This window comes from Pangasianodon hypophthalmus, chromosome 12 (genome assembly GCF_027358585.1).
Source record: "Pangasianodon hypophthalmus isolate fPanHyp1 chromosome 12, fPanHyp1.pri, whole genome shotgun sequence".
NCBI classification, from domain to species: domain Eukaryota; kingdom Metazoa; phylum Chordata; class Actinopteri; order Siluriformes; family Pangasiidae; genus Pangasianodon; species Pangasianodon hypophthalmus.
Genome location: NC_069721.1, coordinates 6871930 through 6893679, shown reverse-complemented (window position 1 = coordinate 6893679; position 21750 = coordinate 6871930). Strand labels below are relative to the sequence as shown.

The 21750-nt window shown below is 37.7% G+C and overlaps 1 protein-coding gene across 2 annotated transcripts in view; it reads right to left on the bottom strand.

Annotated features, from left to right (window-relative positions):
* The window catches only part of prkg1b (protein kinase cGMP-dependent 1b), a 155894-nt gene that overhangs the window by 61320 nt on the left and 72824 nt on the right, over window positions 1–21750 (bottom strand). The window lies entirely within an intron of this gene.

Here is a 21750-nt window from a genome sequence, read left to right as displayed (position 1 = left end):
AGAGCCAAAAGAGTTTTGGTGAATTTATCTGGCGTGCCATTGACATGAAATAGCTGTTTGTCTGTAGCCTTGCTCCTAGGCAATAATAGACCATTCAGACATGCTGTTAAGCTCAATTATATACAAAATTATTTTCCAATGAAAAACAGTTGGACTCTTCTGCCACCATAACTCTAAATGTTGCATGTGGATGCAAAACATTGCTTTAAGATTACCCATATGGAGCTTGTTTTGGTCCAAAATCCTTTTTTTTACTATTATGCACTGCTTACATGCAGATTAAATATCAGTCATCACAATACAATTTTTAGACCATGCAGAGTAAAAAAACCCAATGCCAAATGTCACAATATTGTGCAGAGTCAACAAATTTGTTATATTTAACCTAGAGTATTCATAAACTCAGATGAATTCTCACCTTGCACTTTGTACCATTATTTCTACCACATATACAGTATATGATCTTTTTTAGATATAGCTACTTTCAGTATTTCTTCCTCCATCTTCAAAAGTTGCTTCTGTAATTTTTAAATCTGAATGGAAACTGTTGCACAATAAACATACCTAAAGAACCGACAGTTATGCAATTATTTCAATGCTCTTTTTTGTCAAAGTGTTTATAAATTCAGTGTTAACATACATTTTGCTTGGATATCAAGGTGACGGGGTATAATATAAAGAGCCAGGCACCTTGTTGTACAATCATCCCTCCCAGTAAATTACTGGGAGGTAATACTGTAAGTAATACTATTTTGAGAAAGCAGCTTTGCAGGAATTTGGATGTAGATTTAGATCTATAATGAACAAGCCAGACGCAACAGTGACTAGGAAAAACTCCCTGAGACAACATGAGGAAGAAGCCTTGAAAGGAATCAGACTCAAAAAAAGCAGCCCACTTCTGGGTTATGTTGGATATTGGGATTATAAATCATTTCTCTAATCAGTTATACAGAGAAAAAGTAAACCATTACATGTGTTGAAAGGATAGAGTGTTTGCTACAATCATAATGTATTTAGGAGTCTTGGCATGAGCACAGGACAGTCTTTATGATCACAGCAGGAAGTTCAAGTCTACTATCCAGGTGAAATTATGTACTGAAGCAGAAAGGGTTTTTATTAAGTTATTTTTCCTTAGAAAAATATTCAGGGCAGGGGCTATCACCTGCCAGATCTCTCAGAACTTTTTGTTGAATACCTGTGCCATAGGATATCCAGGTAAGATTAACCAGAGTCACAAGCACAGAAAAGTGGCAGCTGAAGAAAAGGGAGGAACCGACCATCTGAAGAAGGATTTACCTTTCAAATACAAGGCAATAATTGTGTTCAGTGAATCAAAAAACAACAGACTTCTTCCTTCATGGTCCACACAGGCAATCTGCCTCTCCTCAATGTCATACAGACATACCCAGTCTGGACATCAAGCTTCAAGTCCAGAACTGACATTGTTTCAAAAGCTAGATAGTGATCACTGCATCATTTTATGTGTGTTTTTTTTTTTTTTTTGAAAACATGTCTGGGAAATGACTCTTTGATCGAAACATAGGATAAGAGGACAACAACAAGCTCCACTTCAGTGACATGAGGACTGTGAGTGCCCCATAAATGACCAAGATTAATGTCTTTCGTTCTCTCTGTCTGATATCCAGGTCAGCTCACTGGAGAATACTTCTCATTCTGAACTTCTCAGCACTCTCCTTAACTGCTTCGCCTGGACTGAGACACTCCCTCAGAACAGAATTACACATAGAAGTTATCAATCTTGATCTAGCTCAGCTGCCTAGAGCACCAAACTCCAAAAAAGACATTCACTGATAAGGATGTCCAAATACCGAATGGTAAATCATCTGATTTCAGGGATTCCATGTGTTATTTTTCAGGTCTGGATGTTCATACTGATATGCTTTGTTTACGATTTTCACAAAAGAATCACTTTTTCCCCCAACACAGAACACATACTCCAGTTTAATAAGAACATCTGTACGCCTGCTCATTCATGCAATTATCCAATCAGCCAATCATGTGGAAGCAGCACAATGCATACAATCATGCAGATAAAGGTCAAGAGCTTCAGTAATGTTCACGTAAAACATCGGAATGGGGAAAAATGTGATCTCAGTGACTTTGACCATGGAATGGTTGTTGGTGTCAGATGAGCTGGTTTGAGTATTGAGAAAATGCCAATGGATGGTAACAGAAGGCTATGGTGAACAGAAAGGCATCTCAAAATGCACAGCATGTTGAACCTTGAGGTGGATGGGCTACAACAGCAGAAGACCACATTGTGTTCCACTCCTGTCAACACAGAACAGGAATCTGAGAATACAAGGAATGGAAAAACGTGGCCAGAAACATCTGAGGAATCTTAATTTCTGCTATGATATGCAGATGTAAATGTCAGACTCCATGACCCCATGGACTGAAGCTGTCTTGTGTTAACAGTTCTGGCTGGTGGAGGTGGTGTAATGGTGTGGGGAATGTTTTCTTGGTACACACTTGGCCCCTGGTTGCTGCTGACTATGTGCATCCTTCATAGCCATAATTTACCCATCTTCTAATGGCTATATCCAGCATTATAATGCACCATTGCACAAGTCATCTCAAACTGGTCCCATGAACATGCCAATGAGTTCAATGTTCTTCAGTGGTCTTCCCAGTCACCAGATCTGAATCCAATTGAGCACCTTTGGGATTTGATTGAATGAGAGGTTCACAGCATGAATGTATGGCTGAGAAATCTGGAGTAATTATATGATGCAATGTCTCAATGTATCTAACACCTAGTGGAATCCATGCCATAAAAAACTGAGGCTGTTCTGACAGCAAAGGGGTGATCCTACCTAGTATTAGTATGGTTTTCCTAATAAAGTAATAATAATGTGCTTCTTTAACTTCTCTAATGATACGTGAAACATAATTCATAAAAATCACACCTGTTCGGGTCAATTTGACATGAGAGTAACAAGGAATAGCATAAGCTGAATGGACAAATCTGAAAAAATGACTGGATTGGATTTTCATATGGATCAGTTTTGTAGAAGGTGATTATATCAGGACCTAAAAATTGATATTTGAAAACTTATTTTAATGGAGTGGCGAAATATATTTATATCCCAAAATAAAAGATTACAGGTGTATACACCTAGCACACAGTCTTATTATTATAAAATAAATACCTGTCTATGAAAGTCCGTCCTTGAGTCAGGAGTTGGTGTCTAGTCTAAAGCAGTTTTAAAAATATTTACTCAATCACTCAATAATCCAAGGCAAACAGCAACAAAAGAGCACCAGATAGCATCTGATTTAAAAAAAAAAAGAAGAGACTTTCCTTATTTACTTTCTTATTTAAACCTTAAACAGAAGTATACCGACTTCAGAGTTAGTTTAAAGACTATGCTCTGTTCACTTTTGATAACCTTCTGTTTAATGTTCATCAAGTGTCCAATTTAAAATACGATCAGATTAAAAAACTGATCTTCATGCTTGCTTTAGAAATCGCAACACGAAAATGTTTCTTTTATTTGTTAAAAAAAAAAGTTTAAAATGAGCTCAGTGAAGATCATGGAGCAATTACGGTCAATTAAATCAATTTTATAAACATGGATAACCATATCAAAAGCTTGATTCTATGCTCACTGAACTATTTTTTTCTGTGTTTTAGATCACTGCCCTGCCAGAAGATCCAACCATATCCCAGTTACAGCATCTTCGCAGAGACAGCCAGATTGTTATTCAACATTTTCATGGAGTTCATAATGCCATGTATCCTAAAAAGGATCCCAGGAACTTCAGAGCAAAAACTGCTCCACAAAATCACAGATCCTCTGCCATAATTGAGTGTTTGTTGCCATAAAGCACTATTTTTGTTTCATCTGTCCGCAGAAACTGGTTCCAGCCAAAGTTCCAGTAGTGTCTAGTGAACTTCAGGCACTTTGGAGTTAGATGGGGAAAAAGGTTCTGTTGTTGTTGGCATGGATGTAGCATCTAATTGTAGATTTGTAGACTTGTAACCTCAAAATGCATCTTGTGCGAATCACCAACCTTGAACTTTTGAATTTTTTTTTGCTTTTCTAACCATCCTCCTCAATGTGCATGGAAACAAAATACACTTGCATCCTCTTCTAGGAAGGTTCACCACAGCTCTGGTTGTTTTAAACTTCTAATTATTAGTTAAAGTTCAATAATAAATTTATTGTCCTAACATTGACATTTTCATGTAGCTATTTTTTATAGCTATTGCCTGATTTATGAAGGTCACACTTTTGTCTCATTTCATTTGTGCAATCTCTAATCTCCCCGTTCTTCTTGCTGAAGAATGATTAATGGAAATTGGCCTCTGTATCACCTCATATTTATACCCCAGTATAACAGGAGGGCATATAGTCAGGTGAACTTGAGTGAAATATAAATGAGAACACGCTTCAGTTACAGATCATACAAATTTATAGGAGTGTCAATAATTGAGACATGTGGTTTTGTTAAAATATATTTTTAATAAGATTTTTTTATTTTCTTAATATAAATTCACTTCACTTAAAAGATTACATTTTTCTCAGATTTTCAGTGAGATTAAGACCTTTTTCCACATCTTTTTTTTTTCTCTCAACTAATCTTTACCAAGGGTGCAAATATATCTATAGCTGACTAGTATCTTCTACTATATACTCTCTGTATGTAAAGTAGTATATTCTTCTGTATCTGATCGATCAGAACAATGAATATACAGCACAGCTTGGTCACTACATTGAATCTATGAAGTTGAGCTATATCATATATTAAGCACTATATTTAATATTACATTTTATATCAGAGTTACATTAACGCCAAAAAGAAAGACTTCCACATTTCTGACTACAGACACCTGAAACTTTTAACAGAGGAACAATATTTTTTGTGTTGATAAGCAGTCAGTCACCTCCAGCCAGGAATGGACAGGCAATTAGAGAGGCACTCGAGCCCTGGAAGACTGTCCACAGAGCCAGAGAAACAGCATACTGACTCTGCCAGATGGTTATTTTCTTTTCTGCTGCTGTGATCACTGACAGCAGCAGTGACAGGAAAGGTGTCTAGAATCAGCATCTTCTTCAATGGGTCTGAACTAATGACCATCATCTCATACAGAGAAGACAAGGAAAAGCACAAGATGCGAGGAAGAATCAGAGGAATGTGAATCGTTGGAAATCTGTCTATTATAATACTTGAAGTTAACTCTATAGCAATAGAGGAAGAAACAAATAGTTAATTGGGCAGCTGTGAAAGGATTTGATACGGGATTGTCTGGTCATTGATTATACAATGTAGAAGTCTCTGAAAATATTTCAGCCCCTGTCAATTACTGTCCACTGTCAGGGTTTAGTAGAAGAGACAGATGTAAATGAAGATTTTTTTATTATACAAAGTGTAAACAAATAACCAAAACAGCAGAAACAAGAACCATGAACCTGAACCGAAGACACAAGGCAAAAACATGCAGACTATAAGCGAGATTGTGACACACATGACAACACCACTAAAAGCTTGACGATAAGATGCTGAAACACAGGAACTTGTTTAATGGTGCTAATCAGGGTGAAATAAGACACAGGTGCGAGTGATTAAAAACATGTGACGTGCTGGGGCTGGTGGGAAGTGTAGTTCAGCACCCCTTTTGGCACCATCATGACATCCACTTTACATTCAGCTTTCCTTAAACCGTCTTTAATAAGGAAAGGCAATTTCAACATGTGAAAAGTTAACATGAAGACAGTCATTTAAAGGACACGTGCAATCTAGGCATCAGGTGATCAACAAGAGCACATACAGTAAAGCATCAAGAATCAACCCAAATTACAATTTAGAAAGGTATATTTATTAGGGGTACAACAATATGGCACATCATATTGTATCATTTGCTTCTCCTAAGCACACTGTCAGGCAATTTGCTAGCATACTAGTTTATTTGCTTATTAAAAAACAGCAAATGGCTATGGACAGCAGCAAGCAAGAACTGGAAGATTCCTCCAAATCCTTAAGATGTATGGGAGCACTAACTTTCTGGTGAGTTACAATACTGGCAGCCAATAAGTGGTGGATAGAAACGTTACAGGGTAAACACTGAAAATGGAAACCTAAGGCACAACTGCTGTATTGCATCAGAGTTGCATCTTTGTACACTGCTAATATTCATGCATCCCAAACCTCAATGATTGTTACATGGCAGAGCAAATATCACTTCTAGAACTTTAAGCATAATGCTAGAAAAACTTTTTGGAAACACTGCCCCAGTTAATGAGTGGAGAAGGTCAGACAGTTTACAATAGGGCTCCGTTTCTACACAAACCTCTCAAAAAATGATTTTGAGCCTGGATACAGTGCATCCAGTGTATTGCCCTGCCAAATATCCACTCAGGCCTTGATCATTTATTTACACTAGCATGGTCAAAATAGTTCAGGATAAACCAAAAGAAGAGCCAAAACCAGAACACATTAAATATGACAAGACAGAAATTAAGGAAAATAAAGCACTGGACTACAATAAAATGCAGCAAAGGATGGCTGAAAGACATGCGCTTTCTTAAATAGACTGCCTAAAGCAAGAAACAGATGGAACCAATCATTAGTGTGAGAGAGTGTTAACAAGAACAGGAAGCAATGACCAAATAAGGAAAATCAGAACCCCAACATTGGGTACAAACAGTTGTGCAGACTGTGGGAAGGCAAAATCTTCAGAACTAGAATGGACACGGCTCTTAAGGAAATCATTAAAACTTTATTAAGCCCAACAATGTGTCACATGACAGCTGTGCATAATCAAGCAAATAATTTAACAATGAAAGTGACCTGATACAGGGTTCATTCATCTTTTCTAAAGTGAAAGTCATTTTACAGCATGTTGCAGCTTCTTCAGAATCGCCCCCTACTAGTCTACATATTGGTGTCTAGTTTCTAATTAGACCAAATGATTTTACTTTACTCTAAAAACACTGATGTTCTATTCGTCTCCCTATTGCTTACAACATGCAACATGAAAATGGTTGAATGTGAATTTTTTGTAGTATAAAGATAAGTAGTTTCTCCTATTGTTTGAGTAATTGTTCTGAATTATTGTGCATTGTCCATCCATCCATCCATTCTCAGTACTGCTTATCCTACAAAGGGTCATTGGGGGAGCCTAGAGCCTTTCCCAGGGAACTCAGGGCACAAGGTGGGGGACACCCTGGACGGGGTGCCAACCCATCACAGGGCACAATCACACACCCATTCACACACTGCAGACAATCTGGAAATGCCAATCAACCTACAACACATGCCTTTGGACTGGGGGAAGAAACCGGAGTACCCAGAGGAAACCCCCGAAGCACAGGAAGAACATGCAAACTCCGCACGCACAGGACAGAAAATAATGTGTATAATCTGAATTGTTTTAGGTATCTGTCCTAAGTGTTGTACACATGTTGCCAAGCAATATACACTTTCTAATTTCTGATGTTAATAAATTACACAGATAAATTAGCAAACACTGTCTCAAATCAAAGAAGACAGTTTGGCCTTCAAGCACATTTTTTTATTTGTCACCATTTATGTTAATTCTTTAAGCAGGAAGCATATGCAGAATGCTATAAAATAAGAAATTTATTAACATCTTAACATATTTATTAACATATATATATGTGTGTGTGTGTGTGTGTATATATATGAATGTACAGTGTTTTGCATAATTATAGAAAATGAATACACACTTATTTAACTATTTTTACATTTAAATGGCCTATAGAATAAATCTTTTTTTTTTTTACACACAACACTTAATGTTAAAATGAAATGATAACAATAAAACATTTCTAACATTATATAAAAATGAAACACTACAATATCTTCATTTGATAAGTATACACCTCATTTACTTGCATCCCTTAGGAATAACCAAACCTATAAGATAAGATACCCTGGAACGCTGTCCATTAGGAAGTGGAATCATGAAGTCCATCATTAAGAAGTGAAAATTGCACGGCAGCACCCACAATCTGCTACAATCTGGGCGTCCATCAAGACTAGATGACCAGGAAAGAAGACACTTAATCAGAGTGGCCACCAGGAACCAAACGGCAACTTTGAAAGACCTATTTTATGGCCTACAGAGGAAAACATGCATCACACAACAACATCAAAAGTTATTGCACATGTCTGGCCTGTATGGGAGGGTTGCAAGAAGAAAGCCTTTTCTCAAAAAGATCCATCTGGAGAGCTGTATGAAGTTTGCACAAAGAAGGTTTTGTGGTCAGAAAACCTTTTTTTCTGCATGAATGCTACCATGGCCCAACACCAAAACATCACCATTCTGACTGTGAAGCATGGTGGTGGAAGCATAATATTGTGGGGATGTTTTTCATCTGCAGGGACTGAGGAACTAGTCAAGACTGAGGGGGAGATGGATGGAGCCAAGTATATGAAGATTCTTGGGAAGAACCTGATGAAATCTGAAAATGGGTCAAAAATTCATATTCCAACAGGATAATGATCCCAACATAAGGTCAGAGCTACCATGGAGAGCAAGGAACAAGGTGGATGATGTGGAGTGGCCTAGTCAAAGCCCTGACCTAAATCCAATTGAAAGTCTATAGAATGACTTGAAGGTTGCTGTCCGTCAACATAAACCAACTAACCTCTACATGCTCCCAACTGTAAATCCAGATGTGCCATCCTTGTGGAGAGCTACTCAAAAAGACTGTGAGCTGTAGTTTCTGTTCTGTAAGTTAAATGCTCTCATGTGGAATGCATTGTTCTTTGGATGATAATGGAAATAATGGAATAGTCCAATGGAATAGGGGTGGACCCTCCTGTGCAACACTAAAAATGAAGCATTCTGATGCCATTTTAGCGATAGAGTTTTAAAAATATATAATTTGCGTAAAGTAAAAAAAACCTTATCTATAAGTTAATATGGGTTTTGGGGCCCCTAGGTAGCTGGGGGCCCAAGGCAATTGCCGACCTTTGCCTAATGGTTAAGTCCGCCCCTGACGACATACAGGCACTATAATTAATTTGCTGTTAAATATTGTGTTAATGAAAGATGAAGTCATTTTCCCTCAGCAGTCATTTTTTAAACATTTTCCAGTGTTTCTGGGGCACAGTGGTAGGGTCACATTTAATGAAAAATAAACGAATAAATGAATAAATAAATAAATAAATAAATAAATAAATAAATAAATAAATAAATCTGGTTTAAGCCACACCCACTTGTGATTTAACTCTGAATACAGATACAGATATTGGCATTTTGTTACACCTTTATTTATAGTTTGTAGTTTCATCTGGCATTTTATTACCAGTCAAAAGTGTAAGTTATTTGCCGCTTACAAAGAATGAATACAAAGACACTGTCAATTTCTTTCTTCTAGTATGCTTTCTGTGTGTTCAACCCTCGCTGTAAGCAGCCTGGATGGTAGCTTTTTTTCCCCAAATTTACATTATCCCGGAAGGTAGGTGTAGAGGTGTTAGGAAGTAAGTAGTCATTTTATCATTGGAAAAGGCACAGGCCACATGCTGATATGCCTTAGAGAACTTATTTGGTACTACAGTAGTTGAGAAATTGTTAGATTAAAAATTTACAATATTATAAATTTTAATAAAAAATTCTAATTCTTTAGGCCTTTTATTCAAACTTAACTACATTCCTAAACTAGAAATAAACAGTACTCTGACATTTTTAAGAATTTCAGGCATCTCTGCAAACTCTATAAATTCCACTTTAAGTGTCTTCTCAATACAATGAGTTACAGCCAACCTTTCATACTAATCCACTGGCTTTGGCCTATAGCGCATACAGAGCATGACAGCAGACTGTTAATTAACACAGTCCACCAAACTGTCCACACACTCATCACAGCTCTAATGAACTTGATCTCCCAAATGACAAATATGATTACTAACACAATAATGTGGCTGGCAGATGCTCGTCACCATCACAAGCCCCGATCCAGGCTAATAAATATTCAGCACTCATCATAAAACAGGGATATAATCTCGGATCTGCCATCGAACAGTTAGCACCCCTCTGCTGGAAGGCTCACGTGACTGGAACACAAGTCACTTCACTTCAATCAAAGCCATTTGTGGCATGTTGAGCGACACTTTGGGAGCACGAAATACAAAGGTAAGGCAACACAGAGTGGAGACAGTGATCAGTCAACTTAAATTAAGTCTTATCCCGTTATTGATTGGAGTCTTTTAATGTTATTCATGGCAAAGTAAAACAAATTAATGACAGACCCTTTAGCACAGAGATTGCCTTTCCGTCATTGGAATTAGATGGGACATGAGACAAACAGGTGTGAATTTTATACCCTGGGGTTCGTAATTTCTGTCATTCATCTTTGTTTATGATCAACTCCGTATCTGAGTCATGATATTTCCCGAATCAAATGACACAGGGTAGTGGGAAAACATGAGTCAGACTTCGCAGGGGGGTGAATTTATCAAGGTTATAATCCTGGAAGTGGTGTACAAAAGGAAAGTGGCAGTCCAGAAGAGATATCAATGTCAAGATAGTTCTGGTCTGGAAGATGTCAAGATGTCCACTGACTGATAGTTCATAGCTGTCAATGTTGTCAGCTATAAAGCTGTTCAGCTGCAGAAATCAGAAAAATCTAAATAGAAACTGAAAAAAAAAAGATCTCAGTCTTTAGTGCTCCTGAATCCTCGAATCTGATTGGTCAGAAGGTGTTAATTCTTTAATTTCTCTAACAGCAGCTCTGACAGTAATGCTGGCTGTGATTCAATTCACAGGTTTGTACTAATGCACTCATTCTAATACGTTATCTTTCTATAGCAACAGCTAATTCAAAGAGACTTTGGAAGGAGTCTCAAGTGTCAGCACTTTGTAGCTGACAGTAAGTTCTTAGCCACTGAACAGGAACTAACTCATCTCACAGAAGTTCGACAACATTAAATGAAACCACAAACAGAAAAAACTGTGATGTGTCATTCTTTAATTAATAAATAAAAAATGTCTGTGGTATGAAAGAAATAAAACGCATTGGGATATGCTGTCATAGTTGATCATTATCCTATAACGCCATAAGAAAGTAAATTTTATTCCTTAAGAGATGAATTGAGATACTCAGTCATGTTTAGAGACTTCTTATATAAAAGACATAAACTGACATTAGAAGCAGCAGCTTCATTAACCTTTAATGAAAACACCAAGAAGCAAATTTTCCCTTAATAGCAGCATGCAACTAGTCAAGTATAACAATAATTTTATCTTTAATTACACAGAAGTTTGAGTACAGACTTTAAATAAAAAAGTTAAAGGTTTCTGTGGCTGAATCTCAAATGATGTTGTACGCTGTACACACACAAGCAAGAGTGCGTTTATACTGAATATCGGCAAGGCTGTGACTCGGCCATAGGTGATCACAGCTGTGCTGATATTTAGTATAAGTGCACAGTTGTGAGTGTGATATTGCTTTTATGCAACAGTTCTATAAACAAGAAATTAATATCACACAATACGGCCAAATGTTCTGTTTATTTTTGCTCCGCTAGCGGAAATAGATCCCAAAGAAGCCAAACTCACTTTATAGCATGTCAGCTAGCTGGCTAGTTAGCTCACATTGATTTGTACATTCCTGTTAAAGATGCTTCTGGTAAAACTGGCATCCTTTCTTCTTTTTCATCTTCATCCGCCAAGCTTTTATATTTTAAGTCAAATTTATATATTCCTCTACATATTGTTTGCCATGTCTGCTGATGACCTCGGTAACATTACTGTAGTAATGGTTTCAAACTAGGAAGTGGAATTTTACATGGCAAACACGGACAAGCGGAATGATACACACGGTGAAACGTCCCAGTGCGGGTACAGGAAATGTAAGCGCTCTTGAAATGCTGCTTGACCGATCAAATTAGTGGACAGAACTAACTGTTGTCTAATATATGTCAACCTATGTAGGGAGCAACCAAAGTGAAATAGGAAGCCATTTGGGAATGCCCAAGGAGGCAGTTGTGGCTTAATGGTTAGAGTCTCGGCCTCGTAACCTGAACGTGAACCTGAAGGTCATGGGTTTGAGTCTCAGGTCCAGCAGGGATTGTAGGTGGGGCTAGTGAATGATCAGCGCTCTCTCCCACCCTCAATACCACGACTGAGGTGAGACCCTTGAGCAAGGCACCGAACCCCCAACTGCTCCCCAGGTGCTGCTTTTATAACCCCATGTGCAGCAAAAAAAAGGGCTGCCTACTGCTGTGTGTGTGTGTGTGCGTGTGTGCATGTGCACTTGGATGGGTTAAATGCAGAGCACAAATTCCGAGTATAGGTCACCATACTTGGCGTCACATCACATCACTTCGCTTAAACTAGAAGATGGTGAAATTTAGGATCATGAGTGTTAATATGGGTCAAAGTGATGTTGCTTCATAAATCAGACACAAAAAATGTACTTTTGAAAAAAAAGAAACTTTAGCAGATACTGCTACATTTTTCTTTCTGTAGAGAAGTGAGTCCAGCCAGAGTTTGACCAGAGCCTGCAGTTCTGCTATGCTGAGTACAGTTAGCTAATTGTACTTAAGTAATTGTGCTGAACCACATCCAGGTGGAAATAACACTGAAGCAGTTGCTCTTCATGGTCAGAACTATTCCATGCTACACTGCCTACTGAACTGCATCAAGGCAGAAATGAAGTAAATTCAAAAAACATCTCTTCCATATCAAGCATACTGAAGAGGGTATATAAAAGCAGTCCAGCTGCAGTTAGGAGGTTATTCAGATCCCATTATTCAAAATGTCTAAATTGCCTGCTTTACTACAGACACTGCAATAGATGCTTCCAATTTTCCAATTAAAGGGTAAAGAGGAGTTGAATATACTTCAGGCAGATTAGAAATAGCCCTTGAGAGCAGCTGCTCGCTGTGTAGAGAAACTAGGCTCTATGAAATGAGTTAAGCAAGATACTGAGTTAAAGAGGATTATTCTCTGAGGGACTGGTAACTGACTCACTTGTGTAATAGGACAAACATTGCATTCATCTGAATATTACTTGTAAGTGACTTAAATTCAGACTGCATCATTCACACTACGATGTCACACTGCTCTAATAAAATGAGAAATAGTCAATAGGTCCGCCTCTGCTTATTGTGGCAGCAGTGTGAATGTTTGATGAAACTATTTTAAGCGTGCAGTCATAGAGGGTCATCCGTGTCTGCACACTTGCATCATCTGCCATAGTTTCAGTCCTACATGCTATCTATCAGTCTTTGGAAAACTGGCAAAGAGTAATGAATGCCCGTGAGCTGAAAATCAAATTATTCCTGTCCATTTGCAATAACTGGTAATGACAGACAAAGCTATTCCAAGACTAGCACTGCTTCTGTGGAGAAGATGTACATACAAGTATACACAAATGTGTTCATAGTAGAGCTGCGTCGATTAGTTAACATAATCAATTATGCTGATTATGAATTTATTATTAATTTAGTGACATGATTTTTTTTATTTTTTATTTTATTTTTTTTTTTTTTACATATGATGTGACCTTTACCTAACCACCAACAAAAATGTTCTGGTAGAATGCAAACGCCTCTATTTTTGGATACCAAAGGCTTTTTATGGGCAGCATCCTTTGCATTGTCAAGTTCATGTAAACTTTACATGAACAGATTCACGAAAAAGCATGACTGATGTGCTCTCTTCTTTTCAGTGTACACCTGCACAGAAATTTGAATTATGACAGCAACAATCAGGACCCAAAAAGCAACACATAAAACGCTGAAACTAGTTTCACTCATGCTTGGAAGTGAAATATACTAACTGTCGATGTAGCAGCGGGGCGTGGTCAAGTGTCAGCAGCGGACGGAGAGGAGGTGGGTTGAACCAGCAAGTAACGAGAGTTTACTTATTTGTGCTTTATGTGTCCTTTCAGGCAGAACGCCATGAATTTGAGAGAGAAGGACACGCACACACTCACACACACACACCTGGAGTGCGAGCTTGGAAAGTGTTGGCGAACTTGATCAAGGCCTCAAAATATTGGGACTGAGTTTTATTTTGGGTTTTTCCACTTGAGTTGTTGAGAGAGCACTGAAAAGTACCTGTTGGAAAAATAAAGCGAGCCTTGAAGCTCCTTCAAAGTCTGTCTGTCTCCTGAGTAATCCTTCCCACCCACCTTCACACATACCGGGTTCTACAGTTGATATTATAGCTCATATTACATTTCATGGAAGGGGCTTGATTTTTTTTAATTTTTATTTTTTTTATGTAGTTTGTGTATGTATGTATGTATGTATGTATGTAGTATGTATGTAAATATGTAAATATGTGAAGCAATTTCATAGTTTAATAAGGCCAGTTAAGTTCAGTCTGTTTAATTTTGGCTTATTAAGTTTAATCATGAGGCAATGTCTACATGTTTTAGTACAATTTAGATAAAGAGGTAGAAAGTTCCATCTAAATCCACAAACTTCAAGTTTCGTTAAAAACAAATTCCTTATTAAATTCCTTATTTGTAATGTAATTTGGTTGTTATTGTTACAGAGAATGAGCATTAGAATAGTAATGAGTGAATAATCAGAAGCGGAGAATGTAAGTAGAGTAACAAGATCCTAAATGTTATGTTATTCCTCACAGTTTTGTTTTATATTTGATTACTAAAAAAGCCATATTTAAGATGATTAATCAATTACTTGTCAATTACCTTACATTAATAATTGACTATTAATTTTTTATTTTTTTTGCAAAAATCACGAATCAATTTATTGCAATTGCAAGTTAGATGAAATAATGTTCATCCATAAGTTCTTCCATTTTCAGTATGATAAGGATATCAGCGCTCTGACATCTTAGCAATCAAGCCAGCAGTCTACATGCTTCTGCCATCAAGTTGTGGAAAAATAGCACAACATTTGTGCTTTAAGACAAGTTTTGTGTTTTATGTGAATGTCAATCAATACCATATGTTCTCTACATTAAACAGAGCGTACCAGGACGGAAAAAATATTTCAGAGTTTCAAGCACCAATAGCAATACTCTATATCAGATCAATACATCCTCAATTGTTATATTAATTTTGTATGAATATATTTTTTACAATAATTCCTATGAGTTTTGAATTTAAGCTACTGGGTGAAAGTGTGAAAACACACACACGGAATGGGAATATGAACTTCCCAAAAGCTGCTTTGCTTATCATATCCTCCCTTTTAAGTAGACTGTGCCAAAGCAAATCGTACCAGACTGGCAGCAGCAATAGATGTGCTTTCTTAACTAAACAGATATTGAAGAACTATATTTCATGCCAAGGCAAGCACTACATTTGATTTACTGGATGTCAAAGTCGATTTGAAGTAAAGTAAATAAGAAGAAGAAAAATAAAATTTGCCTCTATGGAAACTGACACTCACAATGTTCTTTTCACTAGAAAAAAAACTATATATTTCAATTCTTTATCTGTCTAGATACAGTGACAGAAATTTAATAGGGATTACTGGCAAAGCAATTATAATTTACTGATGTTCAGGCTTCAGTGCGTATTATTGCTTGGTCTGGAAAAAAAAAAATCGAAAAAAAAAAAAAAAATCAGTTTCTGACCAAAATTGGGTTTTATCTGATAATAAAAAACTTTGAAATCTCTGCTGTAAGAAAACATAAATATTTTTCCAATGTGGAAATATTTTAATTTAGGCTACTTCCTAACCTTGCCTTGGCATCTGTCTGCAGAGATCATGTGAGGTAAAAAAGCAAGTTTTACAAATGCAGTCAGTCTGCATAACGAAGACTAAAACCATGCTAGCAAATGTGATTCCCTCACACAATCAATGTCATGATTTCATCATGTGCTGGATAGCTATGTGCCATAAGCCTAATCAATTCAGCCTGTAATCAGATATTGATTATATGTGATTACAAATAGGAAAATTTATCAAAAATATCTGCAGGTATCAAAAATATCTGCGAAGCTCCTGCACTGCAACGTCATCATCAAAACAGAGAAGAGCGCTTACACATTCTGTAAAGACGATAATGGACAAAATCTATAAAAGTTTCATTAAAATGGTCTAAGAAAAAGAACTGAATAACAAGAAGTTTATTCAGCAGAACAGAACTGACAGAATGAATGAGGCGTCTTTCAGTGGAATTGGAACGAAAGCTTTACATTTTCTCATTTTCACTTTTGAAAATGCTAGAACTTTACCTGCGGTTGAGAAGCATGCAAAAGAGAAACAAGCTTCATTTCAGGAAAGCTATGTAGTTTTTTTTTTTTTTTTTACAATTGCACCATACAGTGTAGAAAATGTCAGTGTGACCATGTGAAGAGTTTTCCTAGGTTGCTCCATATTTCCTTCTATTTATTTTTTCTCTTTCTTTCTCCCCAATTCTAACTGTAGTTTCCAATTTCTGTGATCTTCAATGAATAATCTACTCTCATTTGTGACTCCCCATGATACAACTATAAAACAGTAGAAGTGGAGATAAGCAATGACCGATTTGTTCAGCTAGTGTGAGTGAATAATCTGAAATCAGTCAAAAAAAAAAACAAACTCTCAAAAGCCTTTATATTGCTCTCTACTCTCACTGTGGAGAGGCAATCATCTTCTGTAATAAAATTAGTTGATGTTTAGGATGAATGCTTCCAGATGAAGAAAATGGAACTTGTGAGCAAACAAAAACAGCAGACGTGCCATCAGGAGGATGTGAAAAAATCTCCACTTCCCCTCACTATACTCGCTCTTCAGTGGTGATTTAGATTAGATGGATGGATCGGCTAGCTGGGTACAGTTGAAATGACCATATATGGGGTTTATTTGAGCTAAATTATACACTGCGTTTCAGGTCACAGGAACACACCAGCGTATTAATGAGTGTTCATCAGAGCAGAGCACAGTTCTAGGAAACCTTTCCAAGGAGTTCATAAATTGCTGTAAAACCTGCAGCAGAACGTTTCTCTTGACTGAGCTGCTGTGGCATTTCCATGGCAAAAAAAGAAAAAAAAAAAACTGGCTGTCTGCCTCCTGGAAAAAATGTGCCTGATTCAAGCGTTCCAGCTGTCAAATGAGGCCTTAACTCTCCGTCAATCTCTGCCACACAATTGTAGACAGAATACATTAAAAAAATACCATACAATAATATTGTGCATTCAGCATTAAATCCAGTGGATTTAATAAGAGGAACATGAGAAACATCCATGCTAGTACTAATAGCAGTGTAAGAGATAGAGGATGGATTATAATTAGTCAGCGCTATAATTAATCCCATCAAAGAGGAACTGTGCCCTTCATCTCTTACGCCAAAACGCATCCTCCAGGTCACCATGGCAGCTAACTGACTCGCTAAAGAACTGACTGAGCTTTTTATACCTCTATTCAATTGTCACTCAAATAGAGAGATGATTAAACCTTAAACCCTGTTCAGACTGAACTAGTTTTACATGAGGAGATGAAATTATTGCTGAAGTATCTCCGGGATTTCAGGCCCACCGCGCCAGTATTTTTGATTGCACATACACCTTTGCACATTTACCTTATATGAAATGCCCAATAGAAATAACCCCAGATAATATATATATATATATATATATATATATCCCCTTGTTGGTAAAGATTCTGTTATATAGGTGAAGGTGAAGGTGAAGTGACTTGTGGCCAAGTATGGTGACCCATACTCGGAATTTGTAGCTCTGCATTTAACCGATCCAAGAGCACACACACAGTAGTGAACATACACACACCGTGAACACACACCCAGAGCAGTGGGCAGCCTTTTTTGCTGCGGCGCCCGGGGAGCAGTTGGGGGTTCGGTGCCTTGCTCAAGGGTCTCACCTCAGTCGTGGTACTGAGGGTGGGAGAGAGCACTGGTCATTCACTCCCCCACCTACAATCCCTGCCGGAACCAAGACTCGAACCCACAACCTTCAGGTTCACCTTCGGGTTCACCTTCGGGTTGCAAGTCTGACTCTCCATCCATTAAGCCACGACTGCCCCCTGTGTGAAAGAAGGTTTTGCACATTTTCTTCAGTATGAAGACTGACTGACTTGACTGATTGTATCCTGCCGAAACCAAATCGTTTTAAAAGCAAAACAATATAATTGTCACAAATTCCCCTTCTCAAGCACACAGTGTGTTTATCAGCTCAACAACTGTAGCTCTCGTTTGTTTTAATTCATCCATGTGCATTTGTTTTGGTCCGGTCTCCACCCTTATCCCGTTGTTGGTCTGTTCCCATTTCTATTCACCTTGTCTGAGTTTGTCTACTTATACACTCTTATTACGAAGTCTTGCCGATGTTATTGTGCATTACTGATCCTTGTTTCTTGTTCTGTGTTTCATAGATATAGCAACCAATGTTGTGTATCTAGCAACCATGTAATGTATTTCCTGGTTTTGACCATCTCTTGTGTTCTCATTTATGATTACAGATATCTCTTGTTGGCTTCTGCCTGTCTGTTATTTATCCCCTATGGACTATGTCAATGATTCTTGGATTACCCTCAACAAACAACATGCTGATTTTATGCATTTGTGTCCTGCCTCCAACACATGCATGTACTAATTCTGGGGTTTTAGGCAAGTTACTGAGTTCCTAGCACAGCTATAACCTACATACATGTTATAACCATTAATAGGTTTACTAATGGTCAAGAGCAACTTGTTCTTAAACTGGATTTCTGGAAATCTTTATCCTGTTTGAATAGTACATTAGATGTGAATCCTTGTTATAATACATCTCAACTCAAGAATCATCAAATTAGCAAATTCCTGGTAATTAGTTTCATATGATAACATGATTTGCCAACAAACAATAAGGGCTGTGTGAGAAGGTTTTTGTTGTCTGATGGTGGTGCAAAGCTTGAAAAGAAAAGAGACATTGTGTAGTTCTGGTGCTGCAAGGCAAAACATGTCAGTGGTGTAAAGTGAAAGGACACCCTCACAGGGAGCACAACTGGTGGAAATTGAAACACATATGTGAACTTGGACCTTTGTGAGCATGTGAGAATTTGTAAAACAGGCCCACCAGTGCCACATATGATGTATGGGTATACAATACTCCACATATTCCAACACAGATCTTTTGACCTCTGGATCTTGGTTTGACCTACACAGAGCGACTGGATAAACACACTGAAACATCCCCCTCCCCACACACATGGTCAAGTTGATGTGCCCTGTATTTGCATGCTCTGGGGAAAGAAATCTTGATATGTACTGCAATAAAATGCTGATCTCTTTGGATTTTCCTGCACAACGCTCACACAAAATGGTGTGAAAAACAAACAGTGAGCAGCAGTTCTGTGGGTGGACATGCCTTGTTTATTGAGAGAGGTCAGAGGAGAACGGCCAGACGGGGTTCGAGTGGACAGGAGGGGAATGGTGACTCAAATTACCACTCTTTACAACCATGGTGAGCAGAAATGCATCTCAGAATTACATCATGTGGAACCTTGTGGTGGATGGGCTACAAGAGCCCAAACCAGCCCATCTGACACAACAACCATGCCCCGGTCAAAGTTACTAAGATCAAATTTTTTCCTCATTCTGATTTTTTACGTGAACACTAACTGAAGCTCTTGCATGATTTTATGCATTACACTGCTGCCGCCTGATTGGCTTATCAGATAATTGCATGAATGTGTGTATAGGTGTATGAGTGTATAGGTGTTCTTACTAAAGCAGATGTTGAGTGGATATTACTGCTAAAATTATACATCAAAGCCTGATAATTGAATGCAAATTCCGGACATGACAAGTTCAAAACATTTTATTGGCAATGCAATCAGAATCAGGCCTTTAAGGCTGTGGTCGAAAAAAAAAAAAATCAGCCACTCGGCCCCATCCACAAGCTGCTCATAGAATCTTAATCACAGCATGCAAAGTGCAGAAAGTACACCTGAGCACAAAGCTGAGAATTTAAATTACACTCACTAAAGCGCCTTCAGCAAGCTTCTTACTGATGATAACATGAGCAAAGCAGCATCACATTCCTGATGATTTAGTTTATGTGAAATAAACATAGCAACTCTGTTAACAGAATGTTTATGCTACATATCTATATTTCAATAATACTGAAGGTTTTGCACCTGAGGAATACTATACTCAGTGTTTGTCCTGCCTCTAGTCATGATTAAAGGTGTTTTCTTGGACGACAACACTTTCATGTGCTGGATTTGCTGCTACTCCAAATTCTGCTAACATCTCCTGTGTGGGCTTTTAAGTGCAGACTCATTTTTCAACACAGACTGCTCTGAAGGTTTTAGTGCCAGTTTATGTCTGAGCTTGTGTTATTTTGTTACATTACTGTTAATCTCTCTGCAATAAGCTCCATTAAAACATGGCCTGCAATCACTGTTAGGGATGCTAATCATTCAAACAGAAAGCAATGAAGCCAATCACTCTAAAGTCTCCCTCTCTCTCTCTCTCTCACACACACACACACACATTTCCTGTTTGTGCATACCTGCTAGGTAAACATCACTGTGCAGGCACCACACTAATGGCTCCATTTGTAACTAATGTGCTGAAACTTAATTTATGGATGCATCTCTGAAATGCTTGTGGGAAATTCCAAATTTTACCGAAGCGCATGCAGAGAGAACACAGGCCATTAGTTCCTGTAACAGCAGGTGCACTGTAATCATGGTCCACCCTAGGGCTGTCACCATGCCAGAATTTTGACTGTAATACCAATATCAGTTGTGCTATCTAGCCTAGATCATTTTTATTGGAACAGCAAAGCCAATTCTATTGTTTTTGCTATACACTGAAGACATTTGGGTTTGAGATCAAAAGATGAATGTGAGACAATAGATCAGAATTTCCTGATATTTACATCTAGATGTGTTAACTTAGAACATGGCACCTTTTGTTTGAACCCACCCTTTTTTCAAGTGATCAAAAATATTGGAAAATATGACTGACAGGTGTTTCTTGTTGCCCAGGTGTGCCCTGTTAGATTGAGCATTTAAATAATTAATAGCTACTCTTTTTCTGAGCCCTGGGTTTCACCTGTGAAGACTGCATTTGTTGTTAAAAAGGATAAACCAACATGTAGAACAGAGTTGTTTTTGAGAGAAAAGAATTTCGAAGCCGAGAAAAGGGGGCAAATCCATCAGAGCCATTGCACAAGTAATGGGCATAGCCACTACAACAATTTGGAATATCCTGAACATGAAAGAAACCAATGGTGTACTGACAACCAGACATTGAACAGGTCGGCCAAGGAAAACAACAGCAGTTGATGACAGAAACATTGTGAGAGCTGTGAAGAAAAACCCAAAAACAACAGTCAGTGACATCTCCAACAATCTCCACAGGGCAGGGGTGAAGGTATCACAATCCAGCGTTCAAAGAAGAGTTCAATAGCAGAAATATAGAAGCCATACCACAAGAGGCAAACCACTCATCAGCAGTAAGAACCAGAAGGCCAGACGGAATGGGCTAGATGTAAATATTAGGAAATGAAAGCTGAAATCCTGATCGATCTTCTCATATTCATTTTTTGTTCTCAAAACCAAATATCTTCAGTGTATGCCAAAAACATAAACAAACATACACAAATTATCCTTGCGGTTCAAATATTTTCGAAAGAGAATATAGTTAATCTTTATATTATATTATATTTTTTATATTTTTATATTTTTATTTTTATTTATATATGAATTATATTTTTACTTGCAATGCAAAGACAATGCAAACACCACATCTCATTGTCAATACGTTTCTTTATGAGGAGACAATTAGGTCTATGGCTACATATTCTTCCCCTTCTCCAGATTCATATACAAGCTAAC